Raw genomic sequence first — 11,780 nt, 5'->3', positions numbered from 1 at the left:
AATGAAGCAGCCACCTACATTTTTTGTTTATCAATTTCTTGAGAGACTTTCTTTTAATTTGTAATCATCAAATGAAATGAAAAGTATCCTTCTTATTAAGATTGCTGATCGTTTTCTTGTTCAAAACTTTCAATTGTGATTTATAGTTTTGTTAGCATTAGATTGTGCTTTTGTAGTTTGAAAAAAACTGTCAAAGATCCAAGTCTTTTGGGATTTACTTAAGTTATTAATTGTTGTGAAATATCGAAGTCCTTTTTCTTTACCTAAGTTATTGATTGTCTATGTAATAGTCCATAAAAAAATATCGGATGGCTTTCTTGCTCCCATGTCTCACATTGGTCTTTAGGTAAGACAAGTGGTGACCTTGAAAGTATGGTCTCATATTTCGATCACATGAAGAGACATGAAGCTTAAATATCACTACTATGTATCTAGTGTTAAACTCCATCGAGACGAAGATACTAGAGTGCCAAATTGCAGTCTAGTTCAAGTGAAAATCCATTTGAGCTAAGGTAAAACTTATAGTGCCTCATTTTTCTAGGATTCTACCGCATCAAGAGAGTTAGAATCTAGCACAAACCAATTAAGACTCTTTTGGAACCTAGATAGGACAATTCGTGGAACTTAAGAAACTTATTATTGAGTTAGATTCTAGTTTAGATAAGCAAAAGATCTTCAAACTAGCACTTGACTTTCTTACTATTCAATATTCAAAGTCCCTTGAGGCTAACAAATTACATACCTACTTGTAACCTAACTAATGAGTAAGTATATAGATCTAAGAAAGTATATATAATGATTCTTCAAACTAATAAACCAAGGTAAGAGAGTAGCAAGGTCCACTACTTGTCCAAGCTCATCTCTATATAACATAGAAAGATGTTAGTTCTACTAGTTGTCTAATTATAGGCATGGAGAAATGATAGAAGGTTGACCACTTGTCCAACCTATCATCTCTAATAAGATGGGAGGTTTGGCCTTAAGATTCACCATGTAACCAACCTATACATCATTGTATTATGAAGAGTAGAAAAGCAAAGCTCCACCACTTGTCCAAGCTAGTTCTAAAATCCACATGGAGATAAGCAAGCTCCACCATTAATCGAAGCTCTCTTCCATTAAAACATGAAAAAACTCAGCTATGTTGTACAAGGGGGCTTTTTTTTTCAAGTTCCACCACTTGTCCAAGCTAGGATCCATTAAAACATGGAAATAAACAAAGCTTCACCACTCGTCCCAACCTTTAGAGTTGCAAAGTGTATGGGTTGTCTAAACTAGGTATGGGAAAATAATTGAAGGTCCACCACTTGAAACATGGAGAGAAGAAAGCTCCACCATGTCTCCAATATGCTAGACTCCATTGAAACACCATAAACCCATGATATTTTTTACATAGGGGATGTACATTCAAGGTCCACCACTTGTCCAACCTAGTATCTCTAGTAGCTTGATAGGTTTGGTCTCAAGATTCACCACTTGTCCACTCTATGTCATTGTATTAAAAAGGATTGGGTGTTAAGATCCACCACTTATCCAACCTATAAGGTTATATTTTAAATGGTATTTTTTCTCACAACTTGAACTACCCATGATATGTTTTACATGTGGGTTTTGTTTCAATGTCCGCCACTTGTCCAAACTGACTCTATTGAAACATAGAGAGAACCAAAGGTCCACCACTTGTCCAAGCTAGGCTATATTGAAACATGGAGAGAAGGATGCTCCACCATTTCTCCAAGATAGGCTTCATTGAAACATGGAGAGAAGCAAGCTCCACCATGTCTCCAAGCTAGGATCCATTTAAATACACTAAACCCATTTTATTTTGTACATGGGGGGTTTTATTTCAAGGCCCACCACTTGTCTAACCTATTATTCCTAGTAGCACGAGTGGTTTGGTCTCAAGATACACCACTTATACACTCTATGTCATTATATTAAGAAGAACTACGTGTTAAGGTACACCACTTGTCCAACCTATAAGGTTATATCTTAAATGGTCTCCTTCATCACCACTTGAAATGCCCATGATATTTTTTATATGGGGGTTTCATTCCAAGGTCCACCACTTGTCCAAGATAACTCTATTCAAACATAGAGAGAAGCAAAGGTCCACCACTTGTCCAAGCTAACTCTATTCAAACATAGAGAGAACAAAAGGTTCACCACTTGTCAAATCTAGGCTCCGTTGAAACATGGAGAGAAGTAACCTGCATCATTTTTCCAAGATAGGTGCCATTCAAACATGGAGAGAATCAAGATCTACCATGTCTCCAAGATGCTATGCTCCATTGAAACACCCTAAAACCATGATCTTTTCTACATGGGGTGTTTACATTCAAGGTCTACCACTTGTCTAACCTATTATACCTAGTAGCATGATTGGTTTGGTCTTAAGATTCACCACTTATCCACTCTATGTCATTATATTAAGAAGAACTGGGTGTTAACACTATGTTGGTAACCTAACAGGACATAAAAGTGTCCTTTCAGGGTTTTGAAAAAAACCTCCAAAACCACAGTAGATCCACTCATTTTGTAAAATCCTTTCATGAGGTTATAGTTCAACGCCTGCTACGCATGGAAAAAATAAGAAACTTGTAAAATTTCTCATCTTTTGGTCACACCAAGCTTCCAAAGTTGACGGACCAGTACATTTTCATCAAAACAGTCATTTCTTACATTTTGTTGCATAAAAATAAGATTAGGGATTTTTGTAGGACTTGAGATAAATTCCCTAGTTAACTTCAATGGGTTGGTGATCAGAACATATGATTGCTTCTCACTCACTATTCTTTTTTTGCCAAAAGAAATAGGTACAAAAAAGTTGAATTTTGACCATTCTGCAAACCTATCATCAAAGTTTCTATAGCCACGCTCAATACAAATAATATATGCATGTTTTCTTAGTTCCCTATTGTCTTTTAGGTTCATAAGGATCCATGGAGCATGTCAAAAGAATAATACATCTCTTACCACGGGGAGTCTTGGGGAGAAAGATGAAGTGCTAAATACAGCAAACATGAAAAAACTAGGTTCAACATTATGAGTTGTAGAATCCCATAGAAACTATTCAATATCTAGCCAAATTTGATCCTTATGACTAGATATGGTTACTACCTACAAAATGCATGTAGTTGTCACAAGAAACTAACAATATTGAAAAAGCTATACTTGATATAATAGAATGTTTCGTTTTCTTCTATAATTGAAAAAATCAACCATCGTTGTCTACTATGCAAAATAGGGTATTAGGTGCCCCAAAACTCAAGGAATATTAGATTTATGTCACAATATGCGACATAGAAAATCAAAACTGCATTTGGATATCATGAAAGCCACCATAACAATCATAGAAGAGCTAAAATTGGCTAAAAAATAGGATTTGACAATTTTTGTAATTTGGTCATAACTTACAACTTTAACATTTATTTCTCCCTAGAAGCATCAGAACATGTTGAGGACTACTAAAGATAGTTCTCTAGCATTATAGACCTCACAAACATGAATTCTAGAGTGGTATAGTTGCAAAAATTTGAAAAAGCCAAAAACAGGACCTGTTTTTTCATACAGTTTAGGTTGTGAAATGTTGTGCAAGGACAAGGTTAAAGATGTAATTGATATTCCAAAAAAAATGTCGAGTTTTTTTCAGCTCATGAGACAAATTTCTAGATAGAAAGCACCTCAAAATCCATTTTGAAACTCCTGACATAATTCAAGGAAAATGGTCACTTAACAGGACATAAAAGTATCCTAGGACATAAAAGTGTCCCATTACCAACCTAGTGTTAAGGTCCACCACTTGTCCAACCTATAAGGTTATATCTTAAATGGTATCCTTCACCACTTGTGAAGGTCCACCACCACTTTTCCAACCTATAAGGTTATATCTTAAATGGTATCCTTCACCACTTGTTAAGGTCCATCACCACTTTTACAACCTATAAGGTTATATCTTGAATGATATTTTTTCTCATCACTTGAAATACCCATGCTATGTTTTACAAAGGGGTTTGGTTCCAAGATCCACCACCTGTCCAAGCTAACTCTATTGAAACATAGAGAGAAGCAAAGGTCCACCACTTGTCCAAGATAGGTTCCATTGAAACATGGAGAGAAGGATGCTTCACCATTTCTCCAAGATAGGTTTCATTGAAACATTGAGAGAAGAAATCTCCACCATGTCTCCAAACTAGGCTCCATTGAAATACCCTAAACCCATAATATTTTGTACATGAGGGGTTTACATTCAAGGTCCACCACTTGTCCAACCTATTATCCCTAGTAGCACGAGTGGTTTGGTCTCAAGATTCACCACTTGCACACTCTATGTCATTATATTAAGAAGAACTATGTGTTAAGGTCCACCACTTGTCCAACCTATAAAGTTATATCTTAAATTGTATGCTTTCTCACCACTTGAAATGCCCATGATATTTTTTACATGGGGTTTCATTCCAAGGTCCACCACTTGTCCAAGCTAGTCTCATTGAAACATGGAGAGAAAGAACCTCCACCATTTCTCCTAGATAGGCTCCATTGAAACATGGAGAGAAGTAAGCTCCACCATGTCTCCAAGATGCTAAGCTCCATTGAAATACCCAATACCCATTATATTTTGTACATGGGGGGTGTACATTCAAGGTCCACCACTTGTCCAACCTATTATCCCTAGTAGGTTTGGTCTCATGATTCGCCACTTGTCCACTCTATGTCATTATATTAAGAGGAGTTGGGTGTTAAGGTCCACCACTTGTCCAACCTATAATGTTATAGCTTGAATGGTATTTTTTCTCACCACCTGTAATGTCCATGACATGATTTACATGGGGGTTTTGTTCCAAGGTCCACCACTTGTCCAAGCTAACTCTATTGAAACATAGAGAGAAACAAAGGTCCACCACTTTTCCAAGCTAGGCTCCACTGAAACATGGACTTTAATACCAAATTATTCCTAGTAGCATGAGTGATATTATGTACATGGGGGGTTTACATTCAAGGTTCACCACTTGGCCAACCTATTTTCCCTAGTAGGTTTGGTCCCGAGTTCACCACTTGTCCACTCTCTGTCATGATATTAACAATAATTGGGTGTTAACACTAGGTTGGTAATGGGACACTTTTATGTCCTAGGACATTTTTATGTCCTGTTAAATGACCATTTTCCTTGAATTATGTCAAGAATTTCAAAATGGATGTTGAGGAGCTATCTATCTGGAAAGTTGTCTCATGAGCTGAAAAAAACTTGACATTTTTTTGAAATATCAATTCCATCTTTAACCTTGTCCTTGCACAACATTTCGGAACCTAAACTGTGTGAAAAAACCGGTCCTGTTTTTGGCTTTTTTCAACTTTTTGCAACTATACCACTCTAGAATTCATGTTTGTGAGGTCTATAATGCTAGAGAACTATCTTTAGTAGTCCTCAACATGTCCTGATGCTTCTAGGGAGAAATAAATGTTAAAGTTGTAAGTTATGAGCAAATAACAAAAATTGTCAAATCTTGTTTTTTAGCCAATTTTGGCTCTTCTATGATTTTTTTGGTGGCTTCTATGATATCCAAATGCACTTTTGATTTTCTATGCCGCATATTCTAACATAAAACTAATATTCCTTGAGTTTTGGGGCACCTAATACCCTATTTTTCATAGTACACAACGATGGTTGATTTTTTTCAATTATAAAAGAAAACGAAACATTCTAGTATATCAAGTATAGCTTTTTCAATATTGCTAGTTTCTTGTGACAACTATATGCATTTTGTAGGTAGTAACCATATCTAGTCATAAGGATCAAATTTGGGTAGATATTGAATAATTTCTATGGGACTCTACAACTCATAAGGTTGAACCCAGTTTTTTCATGTTTGTTGTATTTAGCACGTCATCATTGTCCCCAAGATTCCCCTTGAAAAGAGATTTATTATTCTTTTGACATGCTCCATGGCTCCTTATGAACCTAAAGGACAACAGGGAACTAAGAAAACATGCACATATTATTTGTATTGAGCGTGTCTATAGAAACTTTGATGATATGTTTGTAGAATGGTAAAAATTCAACTTTTTTGTACCTATTTCTTTTGGCAAAACAAAAAATAGTGAGTGAGAAGCAATCATATGTTCTGATTACCAACCCATTGAAGTTAAGCAGGGAATTTATCTGAAGTCCTACAAAAATCCCTAATCTTATATTTATGCAACAAAACGTAAGAAACGACTATTTTGATGATAATGTACTGGTCCATCAACTTTGGAGACTTGGTGTAACCAAAATATGAGAAATTTTACAAGTTTCTTATTTTTTCAATGTGTAGTAGGCCTTGAAATATAACCTCATGACAGGATTTTACAAAATGAGAGGATCTACTATGGTTTTGGAGGTTTTTTTCAAAACCCTGAAAGGACACTTTTATGTCCTGTTAGGTTACCAACCTAGTGTTAAGGTCCACCACTTGTCCAACTTATAAGGTTATATATTTAATGGTATTTTTTATCACCACTTGTAATGCCCATGATATGTTTTACATGGGGAATTTGTTCCAAGGTCCACCACTTTTCCAAGATAACTCTATTCAAACATAGAGAGAAACAAAGGTCAACCACTTGTCCAAGCTAGGCTCCATTGAAACATGGAGAGAATGATGCTCCACCATTTATCCAAGATAGGCTCCATTGAAACATGGAGAGAAGCAAGCTTTACCATGTTTCCAAGCTAGGCTCCATTGAAACACTCTAGGGGTTTTTATTTCAAGCCCACCACTTGTTTAACCTATTATCCCTAGTAGCATGAGTGGTTTGGTTTCAAGATTCACCACTTGTACACTGTATGTCATTATATTAAGAAGAACAATGTGTTAAGGTCCACCACTTGTCCAACCTATAAGGTTATAGCTTAAATGGTATCCTTTCTCGCCACTTGAAATGTCCATAATATATTTTACATGGGAGTTTCATTCCAAGATCCACCACTTTTCCAAGCTAACCATATTCAAACATAGAGAGAAACAAAGGTCCACGACTTGTCCAAGCTAGGCTCCATTGAAACATGGAGAGAAGAAACCTCCACCATTTCTCCTAGATAGGCTCCATTAAAACATGGAGAGAAGTAAGTTCCACCATGTCTCCAAGATGCTCGGCTCCATTGAAATACGCAAAATCCATGATATTTTGTACATGGGGGATTTACATTCAAGATCAACCACTTGTCCAACCTATTATCCCTAGTAGGTTTGGTCTCACGATTCAACACTTTTCCACTCTATGTCATTATATTAAGAGGAATTGGGTGTTAAGGTCCACCGCTTGTCCAGCCTATAAGGTTATACCTTGAATGGTATTTTTTCTCACCACTTGTAATGCCCATGACATGCTTTACATGGGGGTTTTGTTCCAAGGTTCACTACTTGTCCAGGCTAATTCTATTGAAACATAGAGAGAAACAAAGGTCCACCACTTGTCCAAGCTAGGCTCCATTGAAACATGGAGCCTAATACCAAATTATTCCTAGTAGCATGAGTGATATTTTTTACATGGGGGGTTTGCATTCAAGGTCCACCACTTGTCCAACCTACTTTTCCTAGTAGGTTTGGTCCCAAGATTCACCACTTATCCACTCTATGTCATTATATTAAGAATAATTGGGTGTTAAGGTCCACCACTTGTCCAACCTATAAGGTTATATATTGAATGGTAATTTTTCTCACCACTTGTAATTTCCATGATATGTTTTACATGGGGGGTTTTTTCCAAGGTCCACCACTTGTCCAAGCTAAATCTATTCAAACATAGAGAGAAACAAAGGTCCACCACTTGTCCAAGCTAGGCTCCATTGAAGCATGGAGAGAATGATGCTCCACCATTTATCCAAGATAGGCTCCATTGAAACGTGGAGAAAGGTAAGCTCCACCATGTCTCCAAGATGCTAGAGTCCATTGAAATACCCAAAACCCATGATACTTTATACATGGGGGGTTTACATTCAAGGTCCACCACTTGTCCAACCGACTATCCCTAGTAGCATGAGTGGTTTGGTTTCAGGATTCACCACTTGTCCACTCTATATCATTATATTAAGAAAAATTGGGTTTCCATATCTAAATGGATTTTTGCTTGGATAAGTGGTAGACCTTGAGACCTAAATACCCATTCTACACTAGAGCATTGGTTAAGCCTTATCCAATTCAAGCATACCTTTAACAACAAGTAGTAGTTATTAGTTGACTTAAGTCTAGTTGAACTCCATGGTATTGAGACTAAGAGAGAGTGTAGCATAAAAGAGAGTCAGGATTTTAATTTGACTTTCCTTCTATTAATGAGTAGATCATAGATGGATTTTGGTATCTAATAAAGCCTTAGGGTAGACAATGTAAAACTCATGTCTATTGTTGTGTTTGCATTAAGTGTTCTTGTTCTTTAATTTCAGAATCATTACAGAAAAATGGATTGGCTATATGCTGGCATAAATTGAAGAAAACTATTGAATTACCCATCCAACCTCCTCCAAGACCTTGTCCAAGGAATCAACCACCTCCTTATCACCTACCACTTGCTTTCAAGGACATCAAAAAAGTACTTATCTTGGATCTAGAGGAGTTACTTCTCAAGACAATTGAAATGAAACATGGAGATTCTATGCCAGCTTGGGCTCAACACATGCAGCTTGTGGAGGATAAAGATGAAGTTTATTATGTGGTGCGACCAGACGCACAAAGTTTTTTGGATTTTTGTGTTGAATACTTTGAGCTATGGATATGGAGTTGCTATAACTTAACAAGGGTGCAACGCATCACACAAAAATGTTTTCCTGAGCAATATACCAATTTCAAGGTGTTTATGAGTAACAAAAATTTCCAAAATCCAAATATCATGTTAGGATTTACAAGGGTTTATCACAAAAATTTGAGTGATATTTGAGGATTTGGATGCAAACAATACCTTAATTTTTTATGACACTCCATATAGGGTGATGTGGAACATGCCAAGGACATATCTTATATTTCCAAAGATGTGGAGGCAAACTTCCGAGCAACTTCAAAACTTCTTGCAGAGAACAATAATTCCATGGTTGGTAGGATGGTTGTATGCAAGGGATAAGAGAGTCTATACATACAACACAATTGTAAATCAGTACAGTGATTCTGAGACAAATTATGTCCTTGGTGTGTACTTGTCAACACGAAAGCATTGAATAAATATGGCCATAAGATGCTTTTTTTATCTAGTGTGTATCTTTCAACATTTGTATAATTTGATATAGTCTTTTTTTTTTAAAAACAAAGGTGTGTCAATTTTATGAACACTTCAATGGAGTGCACCCTACTCTAAGGGGACTTCAATGTACTATTAGAGTGCATCCTATTGTAAGGGGACTCTGATGTATTGCTAGAGTGCACCCAAATTTTTGGGGACTCATTTTTTATTTGATTGGGGCCTATGTTGGATCATATAGTAAAAGAAATTCATTTTTTGTCAATTCATATCGAGGTTGCATTTATTTGTAACTAGGAGAGAATTGATGTTTGATGTCAAAATAAAACTTGTAAGTGTGGATCAAAGAATTCATGGACTTTGAATATGTGAGAGTGATTTTTTTCTTGGGCACAAATGTTTGCTTCAAGAATTTTATCATTACATCCTTTATGTGAAAGAGTTTTAGAACCTAAAAGACTTTTAAAAGAAAACTATGGAATCTAAGTGCATGTATTTTTGAATGGCTTGAAAGTTGATGTATACATGCATGTCGCCTTGATGAAGGTCTAGATCTAACAAGATGCAAAGCTAGAATTCTTGGACTTTACCTTTGTCAATTTGGTATGAAATAACATATTTAACTTTCTTTTCTTATGGGTGGAAAATATATTATTATGTGCATTTGGAACCTAATTGCTTGACCTTCAAACCAAGATTCCTATGTTATTTTTTCATATACTTTTTTGTAATGGATTAAGATTGTGGATACAAGGTCCACCACTTGTTCAAGCTAGATCTAAGAAAGTATATATATTGAGTCTTCAAACTAGTAAACCAAGGGAAGAGAGAAGCAGGGCCCATCACTTGTCCAAGCTCATCTCTAGACAACATAGAGAGATGCTAGGTCTACTAATTGTCTAATATAGTCATGGAGAAATGATAGAAGGTTGATCCACTTGTCCAACCTATCATCTCTAGTAAAATGGGAGGTTTGGCCTTAAGATTCACCATGTAACCAGCCTATACTTCATTGTATTATGAAGAGTAGAAAAGCAAAGCTCCACCACTTGTCTAAGGTAGTTCCAAAATCAACATGGAGAGAAGAAAGCTTCACCATTTGTCAAAGATAGGTTCCATTAAAACATGGAAAACCTCATATATGTTGTACATGGAAGCTTTTTTCCAACTTCCACCACTTGTTCAAGCTAGGATCCATTAAAACATGGATAGAAACAAGGCTCCAGCACTCGTCCAACCTTTATAGCTGCAAAGTGTACCGGTTGTCTAAACTAGGCATGGGAAAATAATAGAAGGTCCACCACTTATCCAATATATTGTCTCTAATAGCATGGGAGGTTTGGTCTCAAGATTTAGGAATTGGATGACCTGTATTTCATTGTATTATGATGAATTTGGTTTTAAGGTCAACTACTTATCTAAGCTATAAGTTTATATCTTGAATGGTATTCCTTCCTATCACTTAGAAAACCAATGATATGTTGTACATGGGGGGGTTTGTTACAAGGTCCACCACTTGTCCAAGCTAGTTTCATTGAAACATGGATGAAAGCAAGCTCCACCATTTGTTAAAGCTATACTCCATTGAAATCTAGAAAATCCATGCTATGTTGTACATGGGGGTTTTGTTTTAAGGTCCAACACTTGTCCAAGCTAAGATTCATTGAAACATGGAGAGGAGAAACACTCCACCGCTTGTCCAAGCTAGGAAACATTAATAGTAGTTGGTTTAGTTTGAAGATCCATCACCTGTCTAAGCTAACTCTATTGAAACATAGAGAGAAGCAAAGGTCCACCAATTGTCCAAGCTAGGCTCCATTGAAACATGGACAGAAGAAAGCTCCACCATTTCTCCAAGATAGGCTCCATTGAAACATGGAGAGAATCAAAGGTCCACCATTTCTCCAAGCTAGGCTCCAGCTGTCCAACCTATAAGGTTATATCTTAAATGGTAATCTTTCTAATCACTTGGAAGGGGGTTTTGTTCCAAGGTCACCACTTGTCCAAGCTAACTCTATTGAAACATAGAGAGAAGCAAAGGTCCACCACTTGTCCAAGCTAGTCTCCATTGAAACAAGGAGAGAAGAAAGCTCCATCATTTCTACAAGATAGGCTAGCCTGGATAACTGCACCTTGAAACCAACCTTCCTATGAGGCAATAGATCATATGTTACATATTTTATGTATGCCCAATGCCTCAAATTAAGAAGTTCTAGATTAGAAGTGGACCTTGCTTGAATGTTGCATGCAATAAATTAAGGAAAAATAGCCAAGTGGATTATATTCCTCAATGGATCCTTGCTTTCACAAGTTGTGAACCTTGAGTCACTTTTACATTAACTTGGACAAGTGGTGGACCTAGAAACCAAGCTCTCCATGTTGAGATAAGTTGTAGGTAGGACAGTAGAACATAGACAATGATAATGGATGCAATATACTCGTCTCCTAATAATCCAATTGATTGAAACCATGGTATTTTAGTTGTTTTCATTGTGTATTGTATGTGCATAAAGTGGAATGAGACCTTAAGAAAACTCAAATTTTTGACAAAATCTCTATATTTTGTACATGAT

The sequence above is a fragment of the Adiantum capillus-veneris genome, chromosome 8 (genome assembly GCF_014529385.1).
Source record: "Adiantum capillus-veneris isolate H3 chromosome 8, ASM1452938v2, whole genome shotgun sequence".
Taxonomy (NCBI): domain Eukaryota; kingdom Viridiplantae; phylum Streptophyta; class Polypodiopsida; order Polypodiales; family Pteridaceae; genus Adiantum; species Adiantum capillus-veneris.
The sequence above is the reverse complement of the archived record's forward strand: the minus strand, read 5'-3'. Positions refer to the sequence as shown.